The 16,940-nt window shown below is 40.4% G+C and overlaps 1 long non-coding RNA gene across 1 annotated transcript; it reads right to left on the bottom strand.

Annotated features, from left to right (window-relative positions):
• Positions 1-1,557: 1,557 nt before the first annotated feature.
• On the bottom strand, positions 1,558-11,844 carry LOC308388682. The gene is made up of 4 exons (XR_013970157.1): positions 11,480-11,844; positions 10,865-10,942; positions 3,672-6,679; positions 1,558-1,572 (listed from the first exon to the last, which is right to left on the bottom strand). It is a non-coding gene; the product is annotated as an uncharacterized lncRNA (long non-coding RNA).
• Positions 11,845-16,940: the final 5,096 nt, after the last annotated feature.

Here is a 16,940-nt window from a genome sequence, read left to right as displayed (position 1 = left end):
TGTGGTTATCCTAATTGGGCTTTCATCAAGTCAGTAAAGATGCACAGAAAAGAAGATGAGACATTAGCTAGGCAGGATAAGAAAGACAAAGGCAACAACATTGACATCCCCTATGTAGCTGGTGTATCAGACAAAACTCCTAAACACAAACTTAACAATGTAGTGTTGGTATTAAAAAATTTGCATTGCCTCAATAAAGCTATGCTTTTTTATTAATAAGTGTTAAAAAGTTATACAGTGTAGTATTAAGTAGACACAGCCCTGAAAATAAAGGCATTAGACTATGTGTCCTTGGGGAGTAGAAAGCTGTAGACTTTCGCCCACGCTTGCCTGGGAAAATGTAGATAAGAGGGGACCATCTCTAGTGGACAGTTACTGAGACACAGGGTGGGCCATTTGTATTGTATTTGTATGCCATGGATCTCAAAATGGTGGTGTGCCCCTAACACTTTTATTACAGAAGCTTTCTCATTCTACAAGGTGGGCCATTTATATGGATACACCGTAATAACATGGGAATGGTTGGTGATATTAAAGTCCTGTTTGTGGCACATTAGTATATGTGAGGGGTAAATGCAACCCTCTTCTCCCACTCTTCACACACTGATAGCAACACCGCAGGAGAAATGCCAGGCATCCAGCATCCATAGTTTCAGGTGCTGCACATCTCGTATCTTCACACCATAGACAATTGCCTTCAGATGACCCCAAAGATAAAAGTCTAAGGGGGTCCGATCGGGAGACCTTGGGGGCCATTCAACTGGCCCACGATGACCAATCCACTTTCCAGGAAACTGTTCATCTAGGAATGAACGGACCTGGCACCCATAAAGTGGTGGTGCACCATCTTGCTGGAAAAACTCAGGGAACGTGCCAGCTTCAGTGCACAAAGAGGGAAACACATCATCATGTAGCAAATTCAAATAACCAGTGGCCTTGAGGTTTCTATTGATGAAGAATGGACCCACTATCGTTGTACCCCATATACCACACCAAACCATCACTTTTGTTGTTCCAACAGTTCTTGGAGGGATCCATCCAATGTGGGTTCGTTTTGTTTGTTAACTTCACCATTCACATAAAAGTTTGCCTCATCACTGAACAAAATCTTCTGTGTGAACTGAGGGTCATGTTCCAATTTTTGTTTTGCCCATTCTGCAAATTCTGTGCGCCGATCTGGGTCATCCTCGTTGACATGCTGCAGTAGCTGGAGTTTGTAAGGGTGCCATTTGTGGGTAGCTAATATCCGCCGAAGGGGTGTTCGACTAATGCCACTCTCCAGTGACATGCGGCGAGTGCTACGCTGTGGGCTCTTGCTGAATGAAGCTAGGGCAGCCACTGATGTTTCTTCATTAGTGACAGTTTTCTTGCGTCCACATTTTGGCAAATCCAACACTGAACCAGTTTCACGAAACTTAGCAATCAGTTTGCTAACTGTAGCATGGGAGATGGGTGGTCTCGTAGGGTGTCTTGCATTGAAATCTGCTGCAATGACCTGGTTTCTGCGTTCACCAGATATCAACACAATTTTGATCCGCTCCTCACGTGTTAACCTCTTCGACATGTCAATGGCTGTGAACAAAGAGAAACTTGTAAATAACTCATGAAAGAATAAAGTTACGTTGAAACCAAGCACACCATTGTTTTTCTTGTGACATTACCAATAAGTTTGATGTGTCACATGGCCCTCTTCCTATTGAAAAAACAAAAGTTGTATCCATGATGGCCGACTTCTAAATGGCCACCATGGTCACCACCCATCTTGAGGAGTTTGCCCCCTCACACATACTAATGTGCCACAAACAGGACTTTAATATCACCAACCATTCCCATGTTATTACGGTGTATCCATATAAATGGCCCACCTTGTAGAATGAGAAAGCTTCTGTAATAAAAGTGTTAGGGGCACACCACCATTTTGAGATCCGTGGCAACGTGTCATGCAGGACGCATATCCCTTATAGAAGTAATAAAGCGTTAAATGGCCTATTGAGCAGTGTTTTGTCTTCCATTGGATGCCTCTGAGGAATCAAAAGAACTCAGCGAAGTGTTGATATTTACAATAGTGTAGAGCTGGGCGATAGAACGATAACGATATGTATCGCGATATAACTTTTACTCGATAGAGAAATTAAGCTATCGCGATAGACCTCGCCGCTCTTGTCCTCTTTAAAAAAAAAAAAAAAAAAAAAAAAAAAAAGTCAGCCGATCCAAATTCAGTAGCGCAGAGCCGAACCAATAACAGCCGCAGCGTCACGTCGCGTGACTTGTTACGTACAGCACAAGTGCCAAGCCGCACGTGTGTTTGTTTGGGAAGCAGCCAGCGGGTAATGGAGGAAATGAGTGTGCCGACTAGAAAAATCAACCGAAGAGAAAACAGATGATGGTTCCAATGCCGGAGAGATTGTCGAACGGAAGAGCCATAGAAGTTCCGTAGTGTGAAGGTATTTCGGCTATTTCAAGTCTGACAAAAAACAGAGTAGCGTGCACTGTAAATTGTGCTGAAAGCAAGTCTGGAAATACAATAAACTGGTGCATGCATCACACTGTGCGCCACGTTATTGTTTCGGTGAAATGAATTTCTACAATACTGTTACTGTTAATTCTACTCTCTGCAGTGTTTAAATGCTTACATATACACACAGTTACTGTCCCTCCACACATACGACTCGGTTCTGCTTCTATGCCCCAGCTTTGTTTACTTTTTCCCACCGAGGCTTCTAGACTTCTGATTGGCCAACATTTCTGCACGGTTAGGAATCTAGCGCCACCTGCTGCTTTGGCATGTTCATAGCAGCGTTTTCCTTCATTTCTCCCTTTATGTGTGGACGGGATTATTTTTTAAAACGAAAACGGAAAATCTCCGTTTTCAAAAATACCCGTGTACGTGTGGACGTAGCCTCAGTCTCTGACTGGAAGCGCTAATTCGTCATTCGGCTTTTGTCAGATTAAAGTAACTAATAAAACTGTTTGAAAAGCTCAGCTATACAACAAGGAGAGATTGAGAATTTCCTTTTAGTTCTCAGTTTATTTGATATTGACAAAAGTTAGTCAGTTTTGTCTGTTCTTCTGTAAAACAAACTAAGATTTATTTTTAGAATTAATACTTTATTTCTAAGTGGAATTGACAATTTAGTCTGTTTCGTTTGTTCTATTTTGAAACTTAAACGCTTTAGCGGCTGCCTTTTGTGTAGTTTGCAATATTTGCCTTTATTTATCTGAAAAAGTCTCATGTTCCTTAAGTACATCTACCCTGTTGAACTTATTATGGGAAATAAATATTTAAAAACAAGCTGCTGATTATTTCACATTTTACTTGTGAGCAACGGCACATTTAAATCTTACAAATATAGTTATTTGGCTTATATCGTGATAGATATCGTTATCGCCTGAAATGAAAAAAACATATCGTGATATGAAAAAATCTCATATCGCCCAGCTCTACAATAGTGTATGCAGTAGTGTAGCGAGGAATTCCCAGACCTCTACATTGGATAGACCAAACAACCACTTCATAAATGCATGGCACAACATAGAAGAGCCACCTCAATGGAACAAGATTAGGCTGTCCATCTGCATCTAAAGGACAAAGGTCACTCGAGGATGCCAATGTTCACATTTTGGACAGAGAAGACAGATGGTTTGAAAGAGGAGTGAAAGAAGCCACCTACGTCCACTGTGAATAATTATCTTTGAACAGAAGAGATGGTTTACGACACCAACTGTCTGCCATTTCTAATCCAATTTTGAGATCCCTTGCCAGACGCCTTAACAACCACGGTCAGAATACGGTCCTCTCAAGTTAGTATTGTCATGATGGTACTGAGTGACAGACAGAAGAAAGGACTCACAGACAGGGAAATAAACGCAAAGAGGCAGATTTATTGTTGTAGCAAAAAAATACTCTCAAACACCAAAACATACAAAAATACTAATAAACAAAACCACACACATACACAACCCAAGAACTGGAGGTTTCATTAGGAACATAATAATGATGAAACAAGAATAGGTATGTCCCAACTGCTGAACACAGAAACTAAAACTAAGAAACTAAGCTGGGAAAAGGGCAAACTGGGAAGACAGAAGAGCAACACCAAACGCAGTTCAGACACAAGCATTTCATTGCATATCGTAGTTTGTATGACTGTGCATGTGGTGAATAAAATTAAAACTTGAAAGTAAAACAAACTTGGAGAAAAGGTTGATAAAACAATGTGAAAAAGAGGGTGTCAGGTTTATATTGTTGATTGTCATTTATGCTTAGAAATATTTACTCATATATGCTTAAGAGTTTATAGTCGATGTCATATTGATAGGGGTCTGATCCTTAGTAGTCTACAAGGCTTTGTGTGCATTCCAGAGTGTTCTGGCATTCACACCCACATCCTGGGAGCATGGGAGAGGTCGTACCTTCTTTTATTGTTTCATGGTAGGATAAACACATCTATATCTGTTTTAGTATAAGTGCCTTATGTTTAGATGGACTGCTGGACTTCCAGACCAGCAGGTTTAGGGAAGTCGTTTATGGGGTCACATTCTGACCCCACACACACACATACCTACTCACACACACACAGACAGTACTCTTTGTTCACATATATACCTACGTAAGACGTCATGTGTTAATGAGCCTATGCATATTCATGTAACCTCAATAAAAGAGCAGTGTTACGAGGGAGCAGACGAGAGCAACTGGAGTCGGGCGAAGGAATGGCGCTTGTCCAGTTCTCTCCCGTGCACAAGAATCATAAAGAACTTTACCTGCTTGTGTCTTGAACGTTCCAGCAAATAGGTTTATGCTACAAACCTATCAGAGGGAAGATATGATAACAGAACCTAAAGACTAGAAATTACAAATATTACATAAAGCAGAAGAACAAATACAAGAACAGAAATAGAAATAAACACTAAATATTACAATATTCAATAAAACTGAAGCTAGAAACCGCCAATGCCCCAAAGCACAAAACACTGGGTCAAGACCCAGTACTATGACAGTTATAGGAGTCTGCAATCTTAAACTTAACCTCCTAGGACATGGCATCCACATATGTGGACATCACATTTTGGGTTATTTAGACCAAAATACTAAATTTTGCTTTACAAGGGCCTGATATCCACTTACGAGGACATTATACTGCTACTGTTCTATCAAAATTGTAAATGAATATCCTCATATGTGGCTCTTATTTTTCTTAAAAACAAAAATAAGGTAAAAAAAGAAAAAAAAAATCTGGTAATTCTTTCTTTTGATGTTCTTGGGCCCCAATATGCCCAAATATCAAAGAGAAATTAAAAATGCATGCCGTGGAAGAGTTCGGGTCTTAGGAGGTTAAGATGATTGACCAGGACGTCCAAAAGAACTTTGTCAGAGCAATGTCACATTGGTCTGCCAGTTTTGTCATAGCACGACATATAGTGTGGATTTTCTGATGACTCAATAATATTTGTTATAAATGAAAGACTTTCCACAAATTTCAAAATTACCATAATTCAACACACACTATAATTGCAGTGTGAACGATCAGATTTTTTTTGAATGTGTACATAGAAGTAACAGCCTTTTAGCACTGACTGCTTAAAAATGAATTAACTCCAGTGTGGATTAGTTGATGATTTCTTAAAGTATCCATGCGACCAAAACCCTTTCCACACTGACAACAGACAAATGGTTTAATGCCAGTGTGGATGGCCTGATGTTCTTTTAAGGTTGTATGCAGAGTAAAAGATTTTCCACACTGATCTCAGATGAATGGTTTCAATCCAGTGTGGATGAGCTGATGTTTTTTTAAGCTGCCACTCTGAGTGAAAGCCCTGTCACATTGATCACAGCTGAATGGTTTAAATCCAGTGTGAGCGAGCCGATGTTGTTTTAAGTTGCCATTCTCAGTGAAGGTCTTTCCACACTGATCACAACTAAATGCTTTCAATCCAGTGTGGATGAGCTGATGTCTTTTTAAGCTTCCACTTTGAGTGAAAGCCCTGCCACATTGATCACATCTGAATGGTTTAAATCCAGTGTGGATGAGCTGATGTTTTTTTAAACTGCCACTCTGAGTGAAAGCCCTGTCACATTGATCACAGCTGAATGGTTTAAATCCAGTGTGAGCGAGCTGATGTTGTTTTAAATTGCCATTTACAGTAAAAGACATTCCACACTGATCACAGCTGAATGCTTTTAATCCAGTGTGGATGAGCTGATGTTTTTTTAACTTGCTATTATGAGTGAAAGCCTGTCCACACTGATCGCAACTGAATGGTTTAATGCCAGTGTGAACGAGTTGATGTCTTTTTAATTTGCCATTGTCAGAAAAAGACATTCCACACAGATCACAGCTGAATGGTTTAAATCCAGTGTGGATGAGCTGATGTTTTTTTAAGCTGCTACTCTGAGTGAAAGCCCTTCCACACTGATCACAGCTGAATGGTTTAATGCCAGTGTGGACGAGCTGATGTATTTTTAAACTGCTATTACGAGTAAAAGCCTTTCCACACTGATCGCATGTAAGGCTTCTGTTCCCACTGTCAATGCGCTGTCGTCTTCTGGCCTGCTTCATAGTGGTAGAAGTCTTCTCCACAGGGATCACAACAGGTTCATCTTTACTTGCAGGAACTGGTTGGGTTATGTTGCAATCATCAATGGACCGAGGTTTCGACATGCTTTCCATTCTTTCGCCTACAATGACAAAGAACCAAAACAGTCACATGCAGTTATGGAACGACCAAACCTACAAAGTGTACATATGACGCCACATTGCATTCTTAGAACCTTACTTCAAATTAAGACCATACTTCCAAGAAAGAAAATCCACATATGCATTTACGCATCTATATACATCTACATACTTATATACAGACGTGGACAAAATTGTTGGTACCCTTCGGTCAATGTAAGAAAAACTCACAATGGTCAAAAATAACTTTAATCTGACAAAAGTAATAATAAAGTTTGTTTTTTTTATAAATCTTAACCAGTGAAAGTCAGCTGAATTACTTTAAAAAATAAATGCATGAAACAGGCCTGGACAAAAATAATGGTACCCTTAGAAAAAAATGAAAATAATGTGACCAAAGGGACATGTTAATCCATGGTGTGTCCAATCTTGTAATCAGTCAGTGGGCCTATATATAGGACTCAGTGTGTTGATTGATGACATGGTGTGTATCCCACTCACCATGGACCAGAGGAAGCAAAGGAAAGAGTTGTCTCAGGAGATTAGAAAGAAAATCATAGACAGGCATGTTAAAGGTAAAGCCTATAAGACAACCTCCAAGCAGCTAGATGTTCCTGTGACTACACTTGCACCTATTATTCAGAAATTGCAGATCCATTGTACCGTAGCAAACCTCCCTGGACATGGCCGCAGGAGGAAAATTGATGACAGATCAAAGAGACGGATAATCTCAATGGTAACAAAAGAGCCAAGAAAGGCTTCTAAAGAGATCCAAGCTAAAATTCATACTCAAGGAACATCAGTGTCAGGTCACACCACCTGTCATTGTTTGAGCCAAATTGGGCTACATGGGAGACAACCAAAGAGGACTCCATTGTTGAAAACAAATTATAAAAAAGCCAGACTGGAATATATCAAACTACATGTTGACAAGCAACAAAGCTTCTGGGAGAATGTCCTCTGGACAGATGAGACAAAAATTGAACTTTTTGTCAAGGCACATCAGCTCGATGTTCACTGACAGAAAAATGAAGCATATCAAGAAAAGAACACTGTCCCAACTGTGAAACATGGGGGAGGCTCGGTTATGTTCTGGGGCTGCTTTGCTGCATCTGGCACAGGGTATCTTGAATCTGTGCAGGGTACAATGAAATCTCAAGAATATCAAGGGATTCTGGAGAGAAATGTGCTGGCCAGTGTCAGAAGGCTTGGTCTCAGTCGCAGGTCATTTGTCTTACAGTAGGACAATGACCCAAAACACACAAACACCCAAGAATGGCAAAGAAGGAAACATTGGACTATTTTGAAGTGGACTTCTATGAGCCCTGACCTCAATCCTATTGAGCATCTTTGGAAGGAGCTGAAACATGCAGTCTGGAAACGGCGCCCTTCAAGTGGGCCAAAATACCTGCTGAGAGGTGCAGAAGTCTCATTGACAGTTACAGGAATCGTTTGATTGCAGTGATTGAGTCAAAAGGTTGTGCTGCAAAATATTAAGTTGTGGGTACCATCATTTTTGTCTTGGCCTGTTTCATGAATTTATTTTTTAAATAATTCAGTTGGAGCATAGTTGAAAAGCAATATCTGACTTTCATTGGTTAAGATTTATAGAATTTTTATTTATTATTACTTTTGTCAGATTAAAGTTATTTCTGTGACCATTGTGAGATTTTCTTTCATTGACCAAAGGGTACCAACAATTTTTTCCATGTCTGTATACCAGATGCTGATGTTTACTTTCCTTTTGTCATTTATGTTGGAAGTGATAACAGAGCTGTTAATTTGGTTCACAAATCCCTCAGTCAGAACATTTATTATATTTAGATGGAAGCAAGCGAGTTAACTCCTTGGTAACTTCTAACTTAGTTAAATGTCATAAATTCCGTGTTCATGGATGTTAAACTTAATTGTTACACCTGGTAGAACAGCCACACTCATCTTTTTATTGATGGTGAAAGAATTTAGACAGTTTTTCAGCTCTCAGTAAGGCTGCAGTGGTCATTTGACTTTGGGACCTGCACCAGAGTTTGGGCCCAGACATGGCTAATGACATCAGACATAAAGACTGGATAGTGCTGGTCTACCAAGTCATAACCAGGTCACTAATAGGCAAGTTAATTAATACAGTTGATACACTTTAAAAAACAAAACAGGTTAGCTGAACGAAAGCACTTATACTGCGGACAACCAATACATGTTATCGTCCCAAAAAACATGGCCGCTCCAACGGCTTCAAAATAGTTTTAAACAACAAAGATTTAATGAATAACAAAAAAATAAATAAATTGTAGTTATTCTCAAGTATGTTTTTTGTGTAGTGGAGATAATTTGTAACATATTTTGAGTAACTTGTCATAATAGTCGGGTTTCCTTTTAATGAAAGCAGGTTGAGAACCTGACCTGGTAAACTAACTGAATAATGACCTCATTGAATTGAGCTGTTTCTGTGGAATGACTCATTCTGAAAACTGATGAGTACATACCATAAATATACATTTTTAAATATAAACAATGTTTTACAAGTATTTCACAGACAAATGAACAATTACAAACAAGTCATTAATAGCGATGGGTATCAAAACCCAGTTCTTGTTGAGAACTGGTTACCACTGTTTCAATTCCTTGGAATTGTTTGCCATTTTTGCAAACGATTCCATTATTGATTCCAGTCGCCCCGAATGACGTCACCATGTTGCGGAGCGTCATTTACCTGGCAGGAATCACCGCGCCTAAGCGGCTCAAACGCTCAAAAGTTTGGTTATACTTTACGAGAACGGATGACAACAGGGCAACTTGCAATACTTGCAAAGTAGATATTTCATTTAGAAATAGTTAGCTAGTTTAGTGTTTTCTGTTAATTTATGTTGTAAATTTATGTTGCATGTAGCACCTTGGTTCCTGGAGGAACGTTGTTTCGCCTCACTGTGTACTGTTAAACTGTATATGGTTGAAGTGACAATAAAGCCAACTTGACTTGACTTGAGGAGGAAACACTACGAATATGCAAAAGCATTTGCTCACAAAACACGCGATGACCTTAAATCAGGGCTGCCAAATCCCGGTCCTCGAGAGCTACTATCCTGCAGATTTTAGATGCATCCCTACTCCAACACAGCTGAATCACATGGTTTGATTACCTCTTCAGCATGCCATCGTGTTTGGCAAAGGCCTGATAACAAGCCATTCATTTGATTCGGGTGTGTGGGAACAAGGATGCATCTAAAAGCTGCAGGACGGTAGCTCTCGAGGACCGGGATTGGGCACCCCTGTCTTAAATGAATGTCGTGGTTTTAATTCCGCTCCAGACTCGTGAATCTCAACCCAGCAGCGGTAAAGTTTGCACGTCCTCTCCCGTTAATACGGCAGGTAAATAATCAACTAACAGTGCATATTATGTTAGCGCGATCTGCCTTATTACAAAACCTGCCATTACTGTGCATTTAGGTGACCATGATGAGAGAGACAGAGTCTGGATCAGATGCTGGCAGTTCTCGCTGCAGTCTACCGGTAGCGTCTCCTTTCAGGCCAGGATAGACGAATGTCACCGAGCTGTGACTAAGTTTGTGGTAAAAGGCTTGAACCCATTTGCCACAGCAGATGCCCCCAATTTTCGGTATGTGAATGTGTTTAATTGTAGGCAGGGACATTACTGGATATTCTTGTGTAATTGCTACAGAATAATTTATGTTACCCTTTGTTATTGCTACAGAAGAATATTTATTTTATTATTTTACATTTACAATTTTTTTTCCTGGGGACCCTGTGACACCCCATTGAAGAACCGTAGGCTGTGGATCTCTTATCTCACTGTTGGGTTTGTAAGGCCGTGTTACTCCTAAATTTCTATCTTGTTCAAAGAGAAGATATAAAACAAAGTTCTAAGCTAATCGACCTTAGTGTTCTCCTTTTTTAAAAAGAATCGATAAGAGAATCGATAAAGAATCGAATCGTTAAACAGAATCGAAAATGGAATCGGAATCGTGAAAATCTTATCAATACCCATCCCTAGTCATTAAGATATTCTAGTTGCTTTACGAAATTTTTCTTCAGCAGTGATCTGTCTCTCATTTGGGAAAGACAGGCAAAATGTCAGTGTGTACAGAATTAGATGTTATTATTATTAATAATAATCAAAATAATTACAGATTAATGTCTGTAGAATAATGTTGGTGATTTTTCTTTGTCACCTTTGATGAAGAACCAATGTTTCTGACTACAGGTGCTGAGATGCTGCTCCAGCAGACTCTTCGCCTCCTGCCAGTCACCTGCGACAGCAAAAAGATTTTTATTTTTTAATCCAGTTAAAATTATTGTAGGGCACTACTGCAGACCATTGTATTGTGTAGCATTATTGTGCCTCATAGGTTCAGCACCAACATCAGAATCAGAAAAACCTTATTAATCCCAGAGGAAAACTAAGTTGTCATAGCAGGAAATATACAACAAACAACATGCACTCACTGAGCTTACGAAGACAGGGAGCTGCTACAACAGCCTGCCGCTAGAACAGCGTCATCTTAAAAGACACATTACTGGTTGGTGATTCTGTTATTAAATGTTGAGTCTGTTGTATTCTATCCACCTCATCAAATCATAATACTCAGTACAACATCTTCATTTGAAGGAAAACAAATAGCTGAACACAAACGATTAAAAAAAAACAAGGTCCTGCTGGAAGCTCCAAGCAGACAAAATGACAGGGGCTGAACGGAACGTACAGCCGAAAACAAAATTAGCTAAGAGAGAGAAACCCTGTAGACAGTTATCGAGTGAGGCAACTAATATGATTATAATGTACTCACCCTCGACCCCCTCTCAGAATAACCCGAACTAAAGATACCCCAGCGGAGAAGGCCGGCTTTGTAGTTGGACTAGGACTAGTAAAGACAGCTGGCTCACTCTCCTCCCATGTTAATGGCTACCTTGCAAAGAGACCAAGCTGTCCGAGCTACGAGAGCGTATATGTTTCCAATTACGCATGAGAAACAGAAACGTGATCTGCCGGAGACCAGAGGGGCAGCAGTAAGGAAGCTCAGTACAGCCCACACAATATTTGCCTCAGTCGGCTTGAAAAAAACCTCAAACTCCTTGATAACAAGTATGATGACTGTGGTTACACTCTTTCTTCTGAAGGCCTACTTTGTGCTCTGGGCGGGCACGCGCACTATGTCTTCTTCGTCTTTGTGGTTTGTCGGCGGTTGGCAACAAACGTTGGCAAACAAGGATGTGGTGTAATACCGCCACCAACTGGTTTGGAGTTTGTTCATGATTCGCTCATACCAAATAATAACACTAATAAAAAAAATAAAAATAAATAGATGAATACTACCGCATATATACATCCTCGTATCCTTCCATACAAATCAGCCTGTTTTAGAAACAGGCTAATAAAGCCCCCAAAAACTTTCACATCTGGATTTCCTTTTCAAAAATCCTTTATATCTTGCTTAATCTTGTTTTCCCCCTGGTTTTAAATTATATAACTTCTTTCTTCCTGATCTATTTCAGAGTGCAACAGAACATGTTCTATGTTTGTCATTTATTCCACAGCGACTACATTTCCCCCCTTGATGTATCCCTGTAATGAATAGTTTACAGTTTAACCCAGTGTGTCCAAAAATGAATCTCCTCTTTCCTGGTGCTCTCTGTACTTCTTATGTGTCCTGTTTTCCTTTGAATAGAATAAAACCACCCCCTTGTCCTCTCCTCCTCTCACCGCTACCATCTTTTCCTCATTTTCTGTGAATTATCATGCTCTCCATTTCTGCTTTGCTAATACTGATATTTAAATGTATCTGATCTCCTTTAACAGTATGTTTTGCAATTTTATCTGCCAATTTTATCAGCTTTGTTATTATTTTTATAATTATGTATTATACTGACAATTTCATTCACACAGCATTCTATATAAAACAGCAAGTATATGTAAACTATCAATTCCTTTCTGCTTAGGCGATTGTGGCTCAAGAGTTGGGCGTTTGTCTTGTAATCAGAAGGTTGCGGGTTCGAGCCCCAGCTTGGACAGTCTTGGTCATTGTGTCCTTGGGCAAGACACTTCACCCGTTGCCTACTGGTGGTGGTCAGAGGGCCCGGTGGCACCAGTGTCTGGCAGCCTTGCCTCTGTCAGTGCGCCCCAGGGCAGCTGTGGCTATAATGTAGCTTGCTATCGCCAGTGTGTGAATGTGTGTGTGAATGGGTGAATGACTGAATGTAGTGTAAAGCGCTTTGGGGTCCTATGGACTAGAAAAGCGCTATACAAATGCAGGTCATTTACCATTACCATTTACCATCAGATGATATCAGCTCAGCACATAAGCAAATCACAGAAGAATGGGGCATAACTGAGAAGGTGATTGCAGTTGTCACAGACAATGGTGCAAATATAGCTGCTGCAGTTCATAAAGCTGGATGGAGGCATCATACATGTTTTGCACACACACTGAATTTAGTTGTAAAAGACAGTGTCAAAGCTGTCCCAGAAGTGGTGCAGGTGCTGGAAAAATGCAGTCGTGTCCTTTTTTCACCACAGCACAAAGAAGCTCAAGGATATTCAGCAGTTGAAAATTTCAGAACACAAGCTAATTCAGTCAGTAGATACCTGCTGGAACTCTGTCTTTTACATGTTGGAGTGGATCTGTGTGCAAAATAAAGCCGTGACCACAGCCTAGCTTTTAGGGAAGAATGCATTGTGCTTAAATGTGGGAAAATTATCCCTGATTAAGGAAACAGTTGATGAAGAAGTAACACAGGAAGTTTAATCTGAAAAACATGTTTAAGTCTCCAAAATTATTCCACTTGTGTCACTCTCATGCTCCCACTCTTAACTGTAAGCTCAACACCTACTGTTGGTTCTGTCTCAGGGCCTTCTACTTCAGGGTCTATCCCGAGTCCTCCACCCGAAGGTCCTGCTGCAACAAAAGGACAGATTTTGACATGCAGGTTGTGTCAAGCCAACATCACCTGTCAGCTTTCAGTGATGTACTAATTAAAATACGCCGGTACTCAGAGGAAAACCTAATTCCCTGAAATAAAGATCCATTGGTTTGGTGGCAAGAGCATGAACAAGCCTTCCCATCCCTAAGCAGACTTGCAGTGAGATACCTAGGAATTGTTGCTTCTTCTGTACCTAAAGAGAGAATCTTTTCAAAAGCAGGAGAGGATGTGAGCAAAAAACGGTGCAGATTTAAAGGGAAAACTGTAAATATGCTTTTGTTCCTAAACAAAAACCTGTGAATAAGGGAATGTGTTACTGTCAAATGTTTTTGCTGAAATGTAAAGCCAAGATAAACGTTAAATGACATGTTTAATTATTTTGAAGGGGAGAATCTTTGGTTGCCAGTCTTGAAGAACACCAGCGCATATCCACACATGAAAGATGGAGGGTCCAGATACTTATTTTACACTTAATGGAGCACTGTGGGGAGTATTTCTTGTATATAAACTATATCAGCTATAAGGTTGTTCGTGGTTTGTGTGTGTTGTACGCACACATGCACACACATACACACAGACACACACTCTTCATTTTCATGACTATTTACATTGTAAATGCTCACTAACTGAAAAACATAGAAGTAGGCATTAAAATTTACTGCCTAATTTACTGACCTCTACATTGGAGAGACCAAACAGCCACTTCACAAGCGCATGGCACAACATAGAAGAGCCACCTCCACAGGACAAGACTCAGCAGTCCATCTGCATCTTAAGGATAAAGGACACTCTTTCGAGGATGCCAATGTTCACATTTTGGACAGAGAGGACAGATGGTTTGAAAGAGGAGTGAAAGAAGCCATCTATGTCCACTGTGAGCGACCATCTTTGAACAGAGGCAGGGGTTTACGACACCAACTCTCGGCCATCTATAATCCAGTTTTGAGATCCCTTCCCAGACGCCTTAAGAAATGACTGAAAGATTAATAGGCTCTGTTTTGAGTTTTGTTCAAAAAAGAATGACTTGATATAGGGAAAAATATATATCACATATGCAGGACACCTTAAACTAGTTTTTTAATTAAGCAGCAAAGCAGAACAAGGTCAGGGCTGTATCAAGACACGAGGACTAAACCCCAATTCAACCAGACCCAGAACTGATCCGGAATTAAGACAGGATTACAACAGTTCAAAATCAGGACTACTGAGGACTTAACCAAGACAGAACCAGAATCAGAACTAGATGATAGTAGCACTAAAATCATCATAGACCTGCACTACACTTGTTTTTTAATTCTACCAAAGTACACTATTTAGACTAAGAAAAGTTTATATAATTATTTAGCCTTGTTGTGCAAACAAGCTGCATAATGTAATAAATGTAGAATTTGAAAAATAACAAACCTAAAAAGAAACACTAGGTACAAGATACAGTGGGGCAAAAAAGTATTTAGTCAGCCACCGATTGTGCAAGTTCCCCCACCTAAAATGATGACAGAGGTCAGTAATTTGCACCAGAGGTACACTTCAACTGTGAGAGACAGAATGTGAAAAAAAAATCCATGAATTCACATGGTAGGATTTGTAAAGAATTTATTCGTAAATTAGGGTGGAAAATAAGTATTTGGTCACCTCAAACAAGGAAAATCTCTGGCTCTCACAGACCTGTAACGTCTTCTGTAAGAAGCTTTTCTGTCCCCCACTCGTTACCTGTATGAATGGCACCTGTTTGAACTCATCATCTGTATAAAAGACACCTGTCCACAGCCTCAAACAGTCAGACTCCAAACTCCGCCATGGCCAAGACCAAAGAGCTTTCGAAGGACACCAGGAAAAGTATTGTAGACCTGCACCAGACTGGGAAGAGTGAATCTACAATAGGCAAGCAGCTTGGTGTGAAAAAATCAACTGTGGGAGCAATCATCAGAAAATGGAAGACATACAAGACCACTGATAATCTCCCTCGATCTGGGGCTCCACGCAAGATCTCATCCCGTGGGGTCAAAATGATCATGAGAACGGTGAGCAAAGATCCCAGAACCACACGGGGGGACCTGGTGAATGACCTGCAGAGAGCTGGGACCAAAGTAACAAAGGTCACCATCAGTAACACACTACAACGGCAGGGAATCAAATCCCGCAGTGCCAGACGTGTTCCGCTGCTGAAGCCAGTGCATGTCCAGGCCCGTCTGAAGTTTGCCAGAGAGCACATGGATGATACAGCAGAGGATTGGGAGAATGTCATGTGGTCAGATGAAACCAAAGTAGAACTTTTTGGTATAAACTCAACTCGTCGTGTTTGGAGGAAGAAGAATACTGAGTTGCATCCCAAGAACACCATACCTACTGTGAAGCATGGGGGTGGAAACATCATGCTATGGGGCTGTTTTTCTGCCAAGGGGACAGGACGACTGATCCGTGTTAAGGACAGAATGAATGGGGCCATGTATCGTGAGATTTTGAGCCAAAACCTCCTTCCATCAGTGAGAACTTTGAAGATGAAACGAGGCTGGGTCTTCCAACATGACAATGATCCAAAACACACCGCCCGGGCAACAAAGGAGTGGCTCCGTAAGAAGCATTTGAAAGTCCTGGAGTGGCCTAGCCAGTCTCCAGACCTCAACCCCATAGAAAATCTGTGGCGGGAGTTGAAAGTCCGTGTTGCTCGGCGACAGCCCCAAAACATCACTGCTCTCGAGAAGATCTGCATGGAGGAATGGGCCAAAATACCAGCTACTGTGTGTGCAAACCTGGTAAAGACCTATAGTAAACGTTTGACCTCTGTTATTGCCAACAAAGGTTATGTTACAAAGTATTGAGTTGTATTTTTGTTATTGACCAAATACTTATTTTCCACCCTGATTTACGAATAAATTCTTTACAAATCCTACCATGTGGATTCATGGATTTTTTTTCACATTCTGTCTCTCACAGTTGAAGTGTACCTCTGGTGCAAATTACTGACCTCTGTCATCATTTTAAGTGGGGGAACTTGCACAATCGGTGGCTGACTAAATACTTTTTTGCCCCACTGTACATGAGGACCTATGATACGGTGATACTTTTGGTAAACAACCATTTGAACAACAGGTGTGTCTCACCTGCTCATATTCATCTCTGTTCTGTCCTCTCTCTCCCTCTCTGTTCCTCTCTCTCCCTCTTTGTGCTGACAATCATCAAATATACAGTTGAAACCAGATATTTACTCTTCAGATAAAAACACTTTTTTTAATTGTAACATCAAATCAGACTAAATGTTTATTTTTTTTAGATTGATAAATATAAAAAACATATTTGTTAACTTTAAGAGTAAAGAGAGAAACTGTCTGT

This window comes from Rhamphochromis sp. 'chilingali' (genome assembly GCF_963969265.1).
Source record: "Rhamphochromis sp. 'chilingali' genome assembly, chromosome: 1".
Classification (NCBI taxonomy): Eukaryota; Metazoa; Chordata; class Actinopteri; order Cichliformes; family Cichlidae; genus Rhamphochromis; species Rhamphochromis sp. 'chilingali'.
The sequence above is the reverse complement of the archived record's forward strand: the minus strand, read 5'-3'. Positions and strand labels throughout refer to the sequence as shown.